Source organism: Calypte anna, chromosome 14 (assembly GCF_003957555.1).
Source record: "Calypte anna isolate BGI_N300 chromosome 14, bCalAnn1_v1.p, whole genome shotgun sequence".
In the NCBI taxonomy this organism is placed as follows: domain Eukaryota; kingdom Metazoa; phylum Chordata; class Aves; order Apodiformes; family Trochilidae; genus Calypte; species Calypte anna.
The window spans coordinates 12,442,178-12,452,484 of NC_044260.1; the positions used below are offsets into that span (position 1 = coordinate 12,442,178).

The 10,307-nt window shown below is 54.2% G+C and overlaps 1 protein-coding gene across 3 annotated transcripts in view; it reads right to left on the reverse strand.

Moving 5' to 3' along the window:
• CAPN15 (calpain 15) overlaps window positions 1-1,180 on the reverse strand; it is a 44,102-nt gene extending 42,922 nt beyond the window's left edge. For all 3 annotated transcript variants that reach the window (XM_030459935.1, XM_030459936.1, XM_030459934.1), the window contains exons 1-2: window positions 820-1,180; window positions 469-658 (exon numbers count right to left, since the gene is read on the reverse strand). The gene's annotated coding sequence lies outside the window, so the exon portion shown is untranslated. The remainder of the gene's footprint in view (window positions 1-468; window positions 659-819) is intronic.
• Window positions 1,181-10,307: the final 9,127 nt, after the last annotated feature.

Below are 10,307 nucleotides of genomic sequence, written 5' to 3' on the forward strand. Positions count from 1 at the left end.
AACCACCTCAAGTACAACACAGTCACTCCTCTGTCCCAGTCCTGGGCTGGCAAGTGCCACAGCACTATGGCTACTGCAGGCCAAGCAGTGCAGAGTGTCTTAAAGTCATTTATTTCCCAGCCTTTGCATTGCCTCAAACACACCCTGAGACAGTCACCAAGTTTCCACATCTTAAGACTGTGAGGTCTTGGAAAACCTCATATTTTCTCAACCACTCTCAGACGTTCTTCTTAGTGAGAAAACCAGAGGACACCAGTATTCCTACTCATAAGAGCACAAGGCCTTCACAAAGACAGCAAAGAGAGTAAAACACTCAAAGAAGAAGTCAAAACAAGAAAGACAATAATGAACAGACTGGGTGACAAGAAGCAGGGTAGCTGTGCTTACAAACCAGAGCAGAAAAAGTCTTTTTCCTTTCAGCCCCTCACAGCCCAGCACAGAGCCAATGTGGCCAGAAAAGCCTCTCACCCAACACAGGTTCTGCTCAGCAGGTCCAATGCCCAGGAGGTGTGGAGTCAGCCCGGTGTCCCTGGAGTTGAAGAGCTGCTGTTGGCACCAGCAGAGTGTCCCAGCTGGAGGAGCATGCTAGATGGGCTCTGCACAGAGCCACCAGCACCACACCAAGCCTGCCAGAAGGAGTGGTGGCTGCTGCACCAAGCTGGGGAACAGAGAAGAAACAAAGGCATGTAAGGGGGGTTGGACTGGGTGATCTCCAGAGGTCTTTTCCAACCCCTACCATTCTATGATTCTATGGTTCTATGAATAAATGGCTGCTCAGACACCCAGTTGATCATCACCCCAACAGTAAAAGCAACCAACCTCACATTTTAGGTCACTCAGTGAGCATCCACTCCAACTACAGCTCTCAGAAGGCTTTGTGCTTCCTGTGGCATCCAGCTGCAGCTTGGTCCCACCTGGAGACAGGATCCAGTTTGCTTTTGTGCCAACTCAGATGCTTCACTTGTGGTTTCAGCCCCTTTGGTGATGAGTTTATAGTTTCTCTGCCCTCCACTGGCTTCACTCTCTCAGCTGGTAACTGCTGCTCAGCATTCTGGAGGGAGCTGCTGCCATCCCAGGAGACCCAGCAGCACCTCAGGAGCTCTGCAGGTTGCTCAGGACGAGGCTTCTGGACAATTAGCAACAGGGGAGGATCTCCCAGGGGTGCTGTATGGGCAGGAGGGACACAGAGAGAGATGTTAATTATGCCACCTGGCCAGGACATCCCTAGCAGTTATATCTACTGGAAAGTCAGGAGCACACATTTCCCTGATTATGCCAAAGGTGCCCATTTCACCCCCAGACAGTGTGACATCAGCACACCTGCTCCAGCAAACCTCCCTCTCCTTCCCTATTCTCTGCTCTCAAACCAAGTTGTTTTAATGACATTCACACCCTGTGAAACTGTTGTCTCCCTCAGGATGGACTTTTGTCAGATGGAGGCAACAAGAACAGTTGTCTGTAACATTCTGCCTCACCAGCACCCTCTCACCTTCTCTGTTTTAGATAGGGAGAGGGAGCCAAAAAGCAAATAAAGGATTCAGCCTGAACAATGTGCTCTCTGGGAGCACAGCAGGACAGCAACAGACCCTGTTCTGCCCCCCTGCCTTGCCTGCTGTCCCCACAGCCATACCATGGGACACAGCAGGATGCTCCTGGGACAGGTTCTGGCCAATTTACAAAGAGTTTTTCTCTCCCAGTGCTCTGCAGCACCCAGATTTCCAGGCAGTGGGGAAAAGACAACCTGGACACACACTGCTAATGAAATTAAAGCAGCAAAGGAAGGATGGGATGGAGGAGGTAAGAGACACCACTCAGGGACTAGGAAAAAGGAAATAAGAGACTGGTAAAGGTTCAACAGGACCACCCTGCTCTTTTTAAACCCAAGGGTCTGCACAGCACTGGCTACACAGGGAACTCCTAGCCCACAGCACCCCGTGGCAGTGGGGACAGTCAAAAAGCTCCTGCTGGCAGGAAAGGTTTCAGAGTTAGGAGAGCTATTTATACATATAAATATATATAATTATATACATAAAGCACCTATCACCATATTGATAAACATTCTTTGGAACCACTCTGACAGCTCTTACGAGACAAACACCAGAGGACAGAGGGCCCCACAAGTGCCTCCATCAGGGTCCCTGACACCACAGCCTTTGTCTTGCAGGTGACATCTCCACATCTGCATGGGCTGTGAAGAGAGACCACTTCACACCCAGCAGCTTAGAATAAAACCTTTTGGCTGTGCTGAAATTACAAGCACTGGCCTTGCAGCCCTGCCTGCTGACCTGGGTTTTGCAAACAACTGGTGGTACAGACAAGCTGGAGAGTAAGACCTTGACCATATCAGTGCTTCAGCCTCTCCAGAGAGCAGAGAGGATGGCAGGGAGGATTCACCCCAGCACACAAGGACCCTTGTGCTCTGTTCCCACTTCCAGAGGCCAGCAGAGATTCAGGGGGAGTTAACTTGTTACACAGGCAAAGCTGGGGGAGAGTCAGCTTCTCTGCAAACTTTTTTGTTACAGGAGCAGGAGGAGTTTTTGCTGTCAGAGGAACACAACACAAGTTGGGAAGCTGCCTGTGACATCCTCAGTTAACCAAAATCATCTGGCTTGGCACTGAGGACAAGAGATGCTGAAGAGGAAAACTTGGGTGCCATAGGAAGTGCTACATTAGAAATGCAATATTATCACCATAATATCATTGTGGCAATATTATCACAGGGCATTATTATCACAGGGGGACAACAGCTTTTTGGATGCTTTGTCACCAAAGCCACGGTGTGTTGATAAACCTGCAGCTTCAGGAACTGCTGCCCACCCCCAGAACTCAGGCAGGGGCCAGCCTGGCTTCCATGCCACGATGTAATCACCTCCTCCAGTGCTGACACTGCTCAGCCCCACAGCACTGGTTTGCTGCAGAAGGGGCAGAAAAAGCTATTTCTTTTTTTAATGAGCAGCCAGCAGAGTTTACACCACTGGCAAAGTGCAGAGGCACACGTTGTTAGAGGAACAGAGACCCAGTTCCAACACAGTGTGTTTTAATGTGCAAGCCTAAGGACTCAGCTTCAGTTTTCAGAAATCAAACTCGATCATCTCAAGCTGGCAAAAATAGCCTCGTGTTCCCTCAAGTTATTTTCTTTTCAACTAGGCAAGCTACAGCACAATAGGAGAAATCAGCAGTTATGCACTCAACCTCCAGAAACCCAAAGGGCCAATTCTAGCAACCCACAGGCAGCTTTCCAATCCTCCCTGATCTATTTGCCAGAGTTAGACTGAAAAGCCTGCTGCCCCCAAGCCATTCAGCAAACTCCATGTCCCACTAATTACATCAATATAAATGTATTATCTTGGCTGTCAAACATGGGCTGCCCGAGCAGGACGAGGCTCTGCAATGTAAATGCAGGAAAACAATTGCTCTTTCTGCTGGTGACACATTTCTTTGGATCCTATTTCCTTCCCAGAGCTCCCCCTCCTCCCTTCTGTCCAGGCACCAGAGCAGCAGCATTTTTTTTTTTTTTTTTCCATCGTGAGAGGAAACAGCAGACAAAAACCCTCCTCATCTTCTGAGCAACTGAACGTGAGCAAATTTTTGGGAACATCACCAGCATTTCCAATCAGCCAACCTAAAAAGTGCCAACAATATGGGGAAGGGAGCTGCAAAGGCAAGGGTTAAATGTTTCCCTTTTGCCTCCCTTGGCTTCCTCAGCTGCCATTGCTAAATCCAAGCTATCAGGAGAGCAGGACAGAAATCTGGTAGCAGCCTGCTCCTCCCTGCCTGGTGACAGTGGCCTGGGAAGGGCTGCAAGCTCAGGCTGGGTCCAACAGCAAGCAGGCAGATCCAGGAGGCTTCCTGGGAGCAGGCAGACTGCACATCTTGCTCAGAAGAGTGGGATTATGATGGAAAATGAGGAGGAAGCTGCTGACTCACCTGTCCCACCCGCATAAGCAGCTTTCCCCAGGCTGCACTGGGGATGACCTTTCTCAGAGCCCCAGAGTTCCAGCAAATGGGCTGCTCACAAGTTTCCTCTTGCCTCCGAGCTAGGACAGAGCCATCTGGGCAGGACACTTGCTGTCCCCATCAGCCTCCCCCTTCCCTGCCCCCAGCCTCCTCCTCCCTCATCAAGATCCTCACTGGAATAAACACCCTGGGATCTGCTCCTTCCCAGACCCCTCTGCTGAAAGAAAGGGTCAGAACTGACCCAGAAAAGCACCAGACAAAGCAGAAAGATGAGAGGGGGGAAAAAAGTGTTTCTCCCACTTGCATCTCACCTGAGAAAGGGTGATGTCCCCCCTTCTCCAGCAGAGATGAGCACAGCCATGTCCTGGGGACTGGCTGGGTCTGGCTGGGTCTCACGTGGAAAACCACTGCAAACTTGGCAAGCTCCCACAAAACCTCCAGGAGGGATGAAAGCAGTGTCTTGGCCACAAGATCAAGATCCTCAGATGATCAAGATCAACATCAGGGCCTAGGCCACTTCCCTCTGCAAAGCCAGAGGTATTACAGCAAAGATGACAAGATAAAGATAAAGGGCACTCCATGGATGAGCAGCAGGACAATCAGCACATCTCATGGGGGCAGCCAGGCTCCTCCACAGGGTCACCCAACCCTTCAGCTGCAATGACACATCTCCAAGTGTAAGCAAGACACTCAACCTTTCTTTAACATGCAACTTTAGCAGTTTTTCAATATTTATTCTAAGAAATTACGCCTGGCCCACGCCTGGGGTTCTCTTACACACCAAGTCATCACCCCAAGCAGGCTGCTTGCTCTCCTGCCAAAGCAACACAGCTTAGAGAACACAGCAAGTCACACCAAACCTTCAAAGGCCCCTCCAGCCCTCCAACACCACCCAGGGAAGGGCGCAATGTTGGGTCTTGCCTTCAACCATTACAGTCTTGGACACAACAGGAGGTGATGCAACTTGAAAGCTGCTTAATATCCCCAGGTCCATCAAACCCTGGTGATCTGAATCATGCCTCTCTGACACATGCTGCCTCCTACCTCTCTCACAGGCACAAGTCAGTCTGCTCAGCAGCAGCAGGGCTCAAGAAATGGCCATGCAAAAGCCACTGGCAGACTCACAGCGTGGCAGGAGGTGGGTCTGCCACAGAGCCACCCTCCCACCACAGGGCTGCTCTGGATTAGAGGTGACACCTCACACAGAGCCCAGCCCTGAAACACACATCACCCCAGGTGACAACGTGCCAAGTCTGGGAAGAACTCTGAGCTCAGAGGCACAAGGGCTCCAGTCTGGGAGCTGCAGCCTCTCTCCCAGCCAGCAGCCTGGATCTGCACCTCCCCTCTCCACCTTGGCTCCCTGGAAATGCATCTCCTGCTCTCCAAAAACCTCCTGACTGACCCACAGCCACACACCACTGCCTGTGTACAGACACCATGTGCAATGAGCACTTCTCTGATAACCTTCTGTCAGACCATGCAAAAACCACCCATCCACATCCCGGGTCTGAAGGCCTCTGGAGCACTGAGCACCAGATGTGATTTCAATCTGAAAAAAAAACCAAAACCAACCAACAAGCCACCAACAAAAAACAACAACCACATACACTCAGAGGAAACAATCTGACATTTCAATCACAACGTGGGCTTTGTTCAATCTTCCCCCTACAACTCACAAGACAAGCACCTCGAAACACTCATCTCTTGGTGTTTAGGGGGGCTGGAGGGACAGCCCAGGAGCAGGCACAGGGAGGGGAGAGGAAAGCTGCTGTAAAATGGAGAGGCCAGCCAGCATACCAAGCCTTTTCCAGCCACTGTAACAGAATTCTTCATCCAGGATCTGGAGGCTGACATGCTGACAGCTGCAGCTGAGCTGACATGCAGTAAAATCCAAGGGTCTTGATGAGGCATCGGGGCCTGAACAGCCTTAGGATGCTTCGAAGACTCAAGCATAAGAGTCAACCAACCGATTCTAAAGGGCAAACTCACAGAGGCTTTACAAACTCTGTCCCAACGCTTCCTCACCCCCCAGCAGATGGGTTTCTGAGGGGGAGGGCAGCAGGACGGCATCCCCGGGGCTCAGCCTCGCCGCAGCCCCGCAGCCGGACCCTAAGCCGGGAGCAGACCCGGGAGGTCTCCGCCGTCCTTTCCGACCCCCGGCACGGCAGCGCGGGGGCTGCAGGACCCCCATCCCCAGTTCTGCACTACTCCCAACTTGGGTAAACCCCCGCCGGGGCGGAGGGGCAGCTGCAGCCCCGGGACACCCCACGAACCCCGGGTGAGGCACCCCGACAGCCGCAGCCCACCCGATGAGGGACCCCTCCTCCCTTCCTCCCCGGCCAGCCGGGCTCCTCGGGCCCACCGGCAACAGGTGGTACCGGGCGGCCCCGACCCGGAGACCACCGACCCGGCGGCAGCGCTGGGAGCCGCGGCCCGCGGCGGGAGGCCCCGGGTCAGCCCGTCCCCACCTCCCCGCGCTCCCGGAGGCCCCCGCCACTCCCCGCCGCCGCTCACCTGGGGATGGAGGCGGCCGCGCTGCTGCTCGCCTTGCCGCCCGGTCCCGCACTTTCCCCCCCACACCCCGGGCAGAGCAACTTCCACCCCCCCTCCTCCCTCCCGCCCGCCCGCCGCGGCTCCCGGCCGCTCCGCCGCCGCTGCCTTCCTCCCGCTCCGCCACCGGCCCGGCCTGCCCCGGAGTCCCCGAGCCCGCCCTTACGCCGCCGCCGTGGCGTAGCGCCCCATCCCGGCCTGCGGGAGCTACGGCGCGGAAACAGCGCAGAAGCCGTCGTGAATAGCGCAAGGGAACTACGAGCCCCGAGGGGCACCGCGCGGAGGAAACGGAAAACGGCGGCGGAGCGAAGCGCGCCGGGAGCCTCGGTTCGCGGCCGGGAAGCGTCGGGAGCGGGGTTTTGGGGTCCGGGACCGGCATCCGCCGGCGGGAGAGGGGTTGGAGAGAGCGGGGATGCGGGCGACGAGGCGCGGGCGGGAACTGGGCCCTGCGGAGAGGACTACAACTCCCAGAGTGCTTTGCGGGCGCAGAGCGCCGCCCTGGCGGGGTCGGTACCTCAGCCGCGCCTCAGCGGTACCGACCCGGACTGGGGGGTGCCGAGGCCGAGCCCGGTCCGAGACCTGCGGGTCCGGAGCAGTCTCTGGGTCATCCCCGGGCCTCCAGGCCGTGAGCACGGCGGGCGGGACGCGGGGTCCGGAGCTCTCGCAGGCGGAACGCTGCGTGAGCCCCCTCCGCCTTCCCCCCCGGGTCAGGCACCGTCGGGAGGAGGTGGAGGATCAGGGCTCGGGCGTGCCCGGAGCAGGGAAGAGCAGCCCGGGGCTGAGCAAATCCAGGCTCCTCCGCCTTCCCACTGCAGGGCCAGCCCAGCCGGCTCGGAAGGAGCGGCTGAACCCTGCCTAATTACAGCTTTTAATTACCTGGCAGCACATGAAGCGAACCTGAGGCAGGCACGGAGTTGCTTCAACCCTCCAGGCGACGAACAGCTCCAGCCGGCAGGGAGCCGTGCCAGCGAGGAGGTGTGGAGAGCATGGGCAGGCAGCGGCTGGAGGCTCAGCACCCCCAAAAAAATCACTCTGACCCCTCAAGCTGCAGCTCTGGGTGCTGCCAGGGACACATGGGGTTCATCCACCATCACACAGAGATCTGTGTAATGTTCCCTCCTGCCAGGCTCACCTGTGTCACCCTCAAACCTCACTGAGATGGGGAGTTTGGGGTGCAGGGTGACAACGGGACAGAGAGATGCTAGGTGGGAGTTGGCCACACCAGTCTGGTACACACAGATGTGAAATAAATGGTGGTTGTCCCAACAAAAGCAGCATTGTTGATGCCACCATGCTCGGAGTGGGGAGGACTGAATGGAAAAGGACAGCTGCTCCACAGGGGGAATGTGATCTTGAGAGGATCAGAGGGTTTCTGCGTGGGCAGGGGTGGGGAGTTGTGTTAGCAGAACCTCTGGGAGCCCTGTCAGCCTTTGCGGAGACAAAAGCACATTGTAAAGTTTGCCCAGAGAAGCTGTGGCTGCCCAATCCCTGGCAGAATTCAAGACCAGGCTGGACCGGGCTTGGAGCAACATGGTGTGAGGTGTCCCTGCCCAGGGCAGGGATTTGGGATCTTTAAGGTCCTTTCCAACCCTAACCATTCCATGATTCTGAGAGTTTGAGCTTAGAAAGAAACCTCTGGGTGCACCATGGTGGCTATTTTGAGTTAAGACCTGTTGCCTGTTCTGGGCCCCTCAGTTTAGGAAGGAGATTGAGGTGCTGGAGCAGGTCCAAAGGAGGCAACCAGGCTGGTGAAGGGACTCGAGCACAGATCCTATGAGGAGAGGCTGAGGGAGCTGGGGGTGTTGAGGCTGGAGAAGAGGAGGCTCAGGGGAGACCTCATCACTCTCTACAACTCCCTGAAAGGAGGTTGGAGCCAGGGGGGGTTTGGGCTCTTTTCCCAGACAACTTTCAACAAGACAAGAGGGCAGGGTCTCAAGTTGTGCCAGGGGAGGTTTAGGTTGGAGATTAGAAAGAATTTCTTTCTGGAGAGGGTGATCAGGCATTGGAATGGGCTGCCCAGGGAAGTAGTGGATTCTCCGTGTCTGGAGATATTTCCAAAGAGCCTGGATGTGGCACTGAGTGCCATGGGCTGGGAACCACGGGGGGAGTGGATCAAGGGTTGGACTTGATGATCTCTGAGGTCCCTTCCAACCCAGCCAGTTCTATGATTCTATGATTAAGAGTTACTTGTAATAGGAGCAGGGCCACACAGCTCACAGTGACACACTTGGACACCATTCATGTCTGCACATTGGTGCAACATAAGATGCCCACAGAGGTCTGTCACAGGGCTCTTCATCCTCTGTATCTTCAGTACTGTGTCACAGCTGAAGGAAGGACTCAGAGCACCTCGAGTATCTCTGCACACTTCTTTGTGGGCAACTGAATTAAGCCCCTTTTGTTATGCAGGTGATAATTAACTGAGATATGAGTAGGGAGCAGTGGAGTCACTGTGTGCTCCATGGGGGTTTCATCACTGAAAAAAAAAACCACCAAAAAACCCCACAACAACAAACAGCTGCTGACACACAGCTCTGCTGGTGTGATGGGGGAGTTCCCAGGAGAATTGTGTCATCAGCTGAGCCTTTGGGATTTGGAAAACTAAGGTGTAACTGACTTCAGGCACAAAGCAATCTGGAGCAGGGGGTGGCTGCCAGGTTGTCACATCAGGAGGTCACATCAGCTTGGATTCACATCACCTTGTTGCAGATGTGCAAGCTGCAGCCTGTAAATTGGAGCAGCCATCATGTCTTCATCTGTGAGCAGGGGAGAAAGATGAGGGTTCCAGGGACTCCTGTTACTGATTATAAAGAGAATCAAACATTCAGCCCATGCAGCAGAGGCATCAATATTTCAGTGACTGCCTTCCTGGAAACAAATGCCTTAGCAGCACTGAAAACCTTGCTTTCAGCAAGGTAAATGTCATCTGCTCTGCCCTGATCAGACTTACCAGCTCCTCACAGAAAGCAATCCCATTATTTGGACACTATAACATTCCCTGAATGTTATATTCCAGATACTCCATATATTCCACATACTGACCATTCCCCAGGCCTCCTAAAAGGACTTTTTTTCCCCCTTTTACTTCTGATGTATCTGTAGAAGGACTTTTCGTCCATTCCCTCCCATCCACCTGGTTTGCTCCAACTGCCTGATGGCAGGAGGGGCAGACCTTCACCATCTCTTTCTGGACTTCTTTTGGGTTAGAAAGGGTGTTACTCCACCTGTCAATTTCCCTTTCACCATCCCTAAAAAATACTTCTTAGTCTCTCTGCCTCCTCCTTGAGCTCTGCCACCAGGCACAGCAAGTCCCTCCCTGCTGGCATCACACACAGACCCCACTCACACCGTCCTCTGGTGCTAACACCAGGCTCAGACACTACAGAGCCAGAGGCCTGAACAGCCACGTCCCTCTTATGGGGTTTTGTTTGTGTGGACACACCCTGAGTTCTAACAGCAACAGATTTTCCTTTTTTTGAGACCATTGCTCCTTCAAGAGACCTGGGAGGTGGCTGTGCCCCTCCTGCTTGCCCCACCCCGTTCCTGTTCCCCTGCTCCAACCTCTGACACCTTCTGGTTTGTTTTTTCATGTAGGGCTGCTCAGCATTTACTCTTACAGCTTATGGGAACGTAGCAGGGTAACAGTGTGAGGGACCTGCACCTTAGAACAAAAGCAAACTGCCACAGCAAGCAGACTTGCAGTTCACACTTGTACTTTTTGGTAATAAATCTAAGAACCTACCCGTCAGCTCTTCAGAATCTGGACCTCAGGCAGCCTGGGAGTCATTCACCCTTCTGCT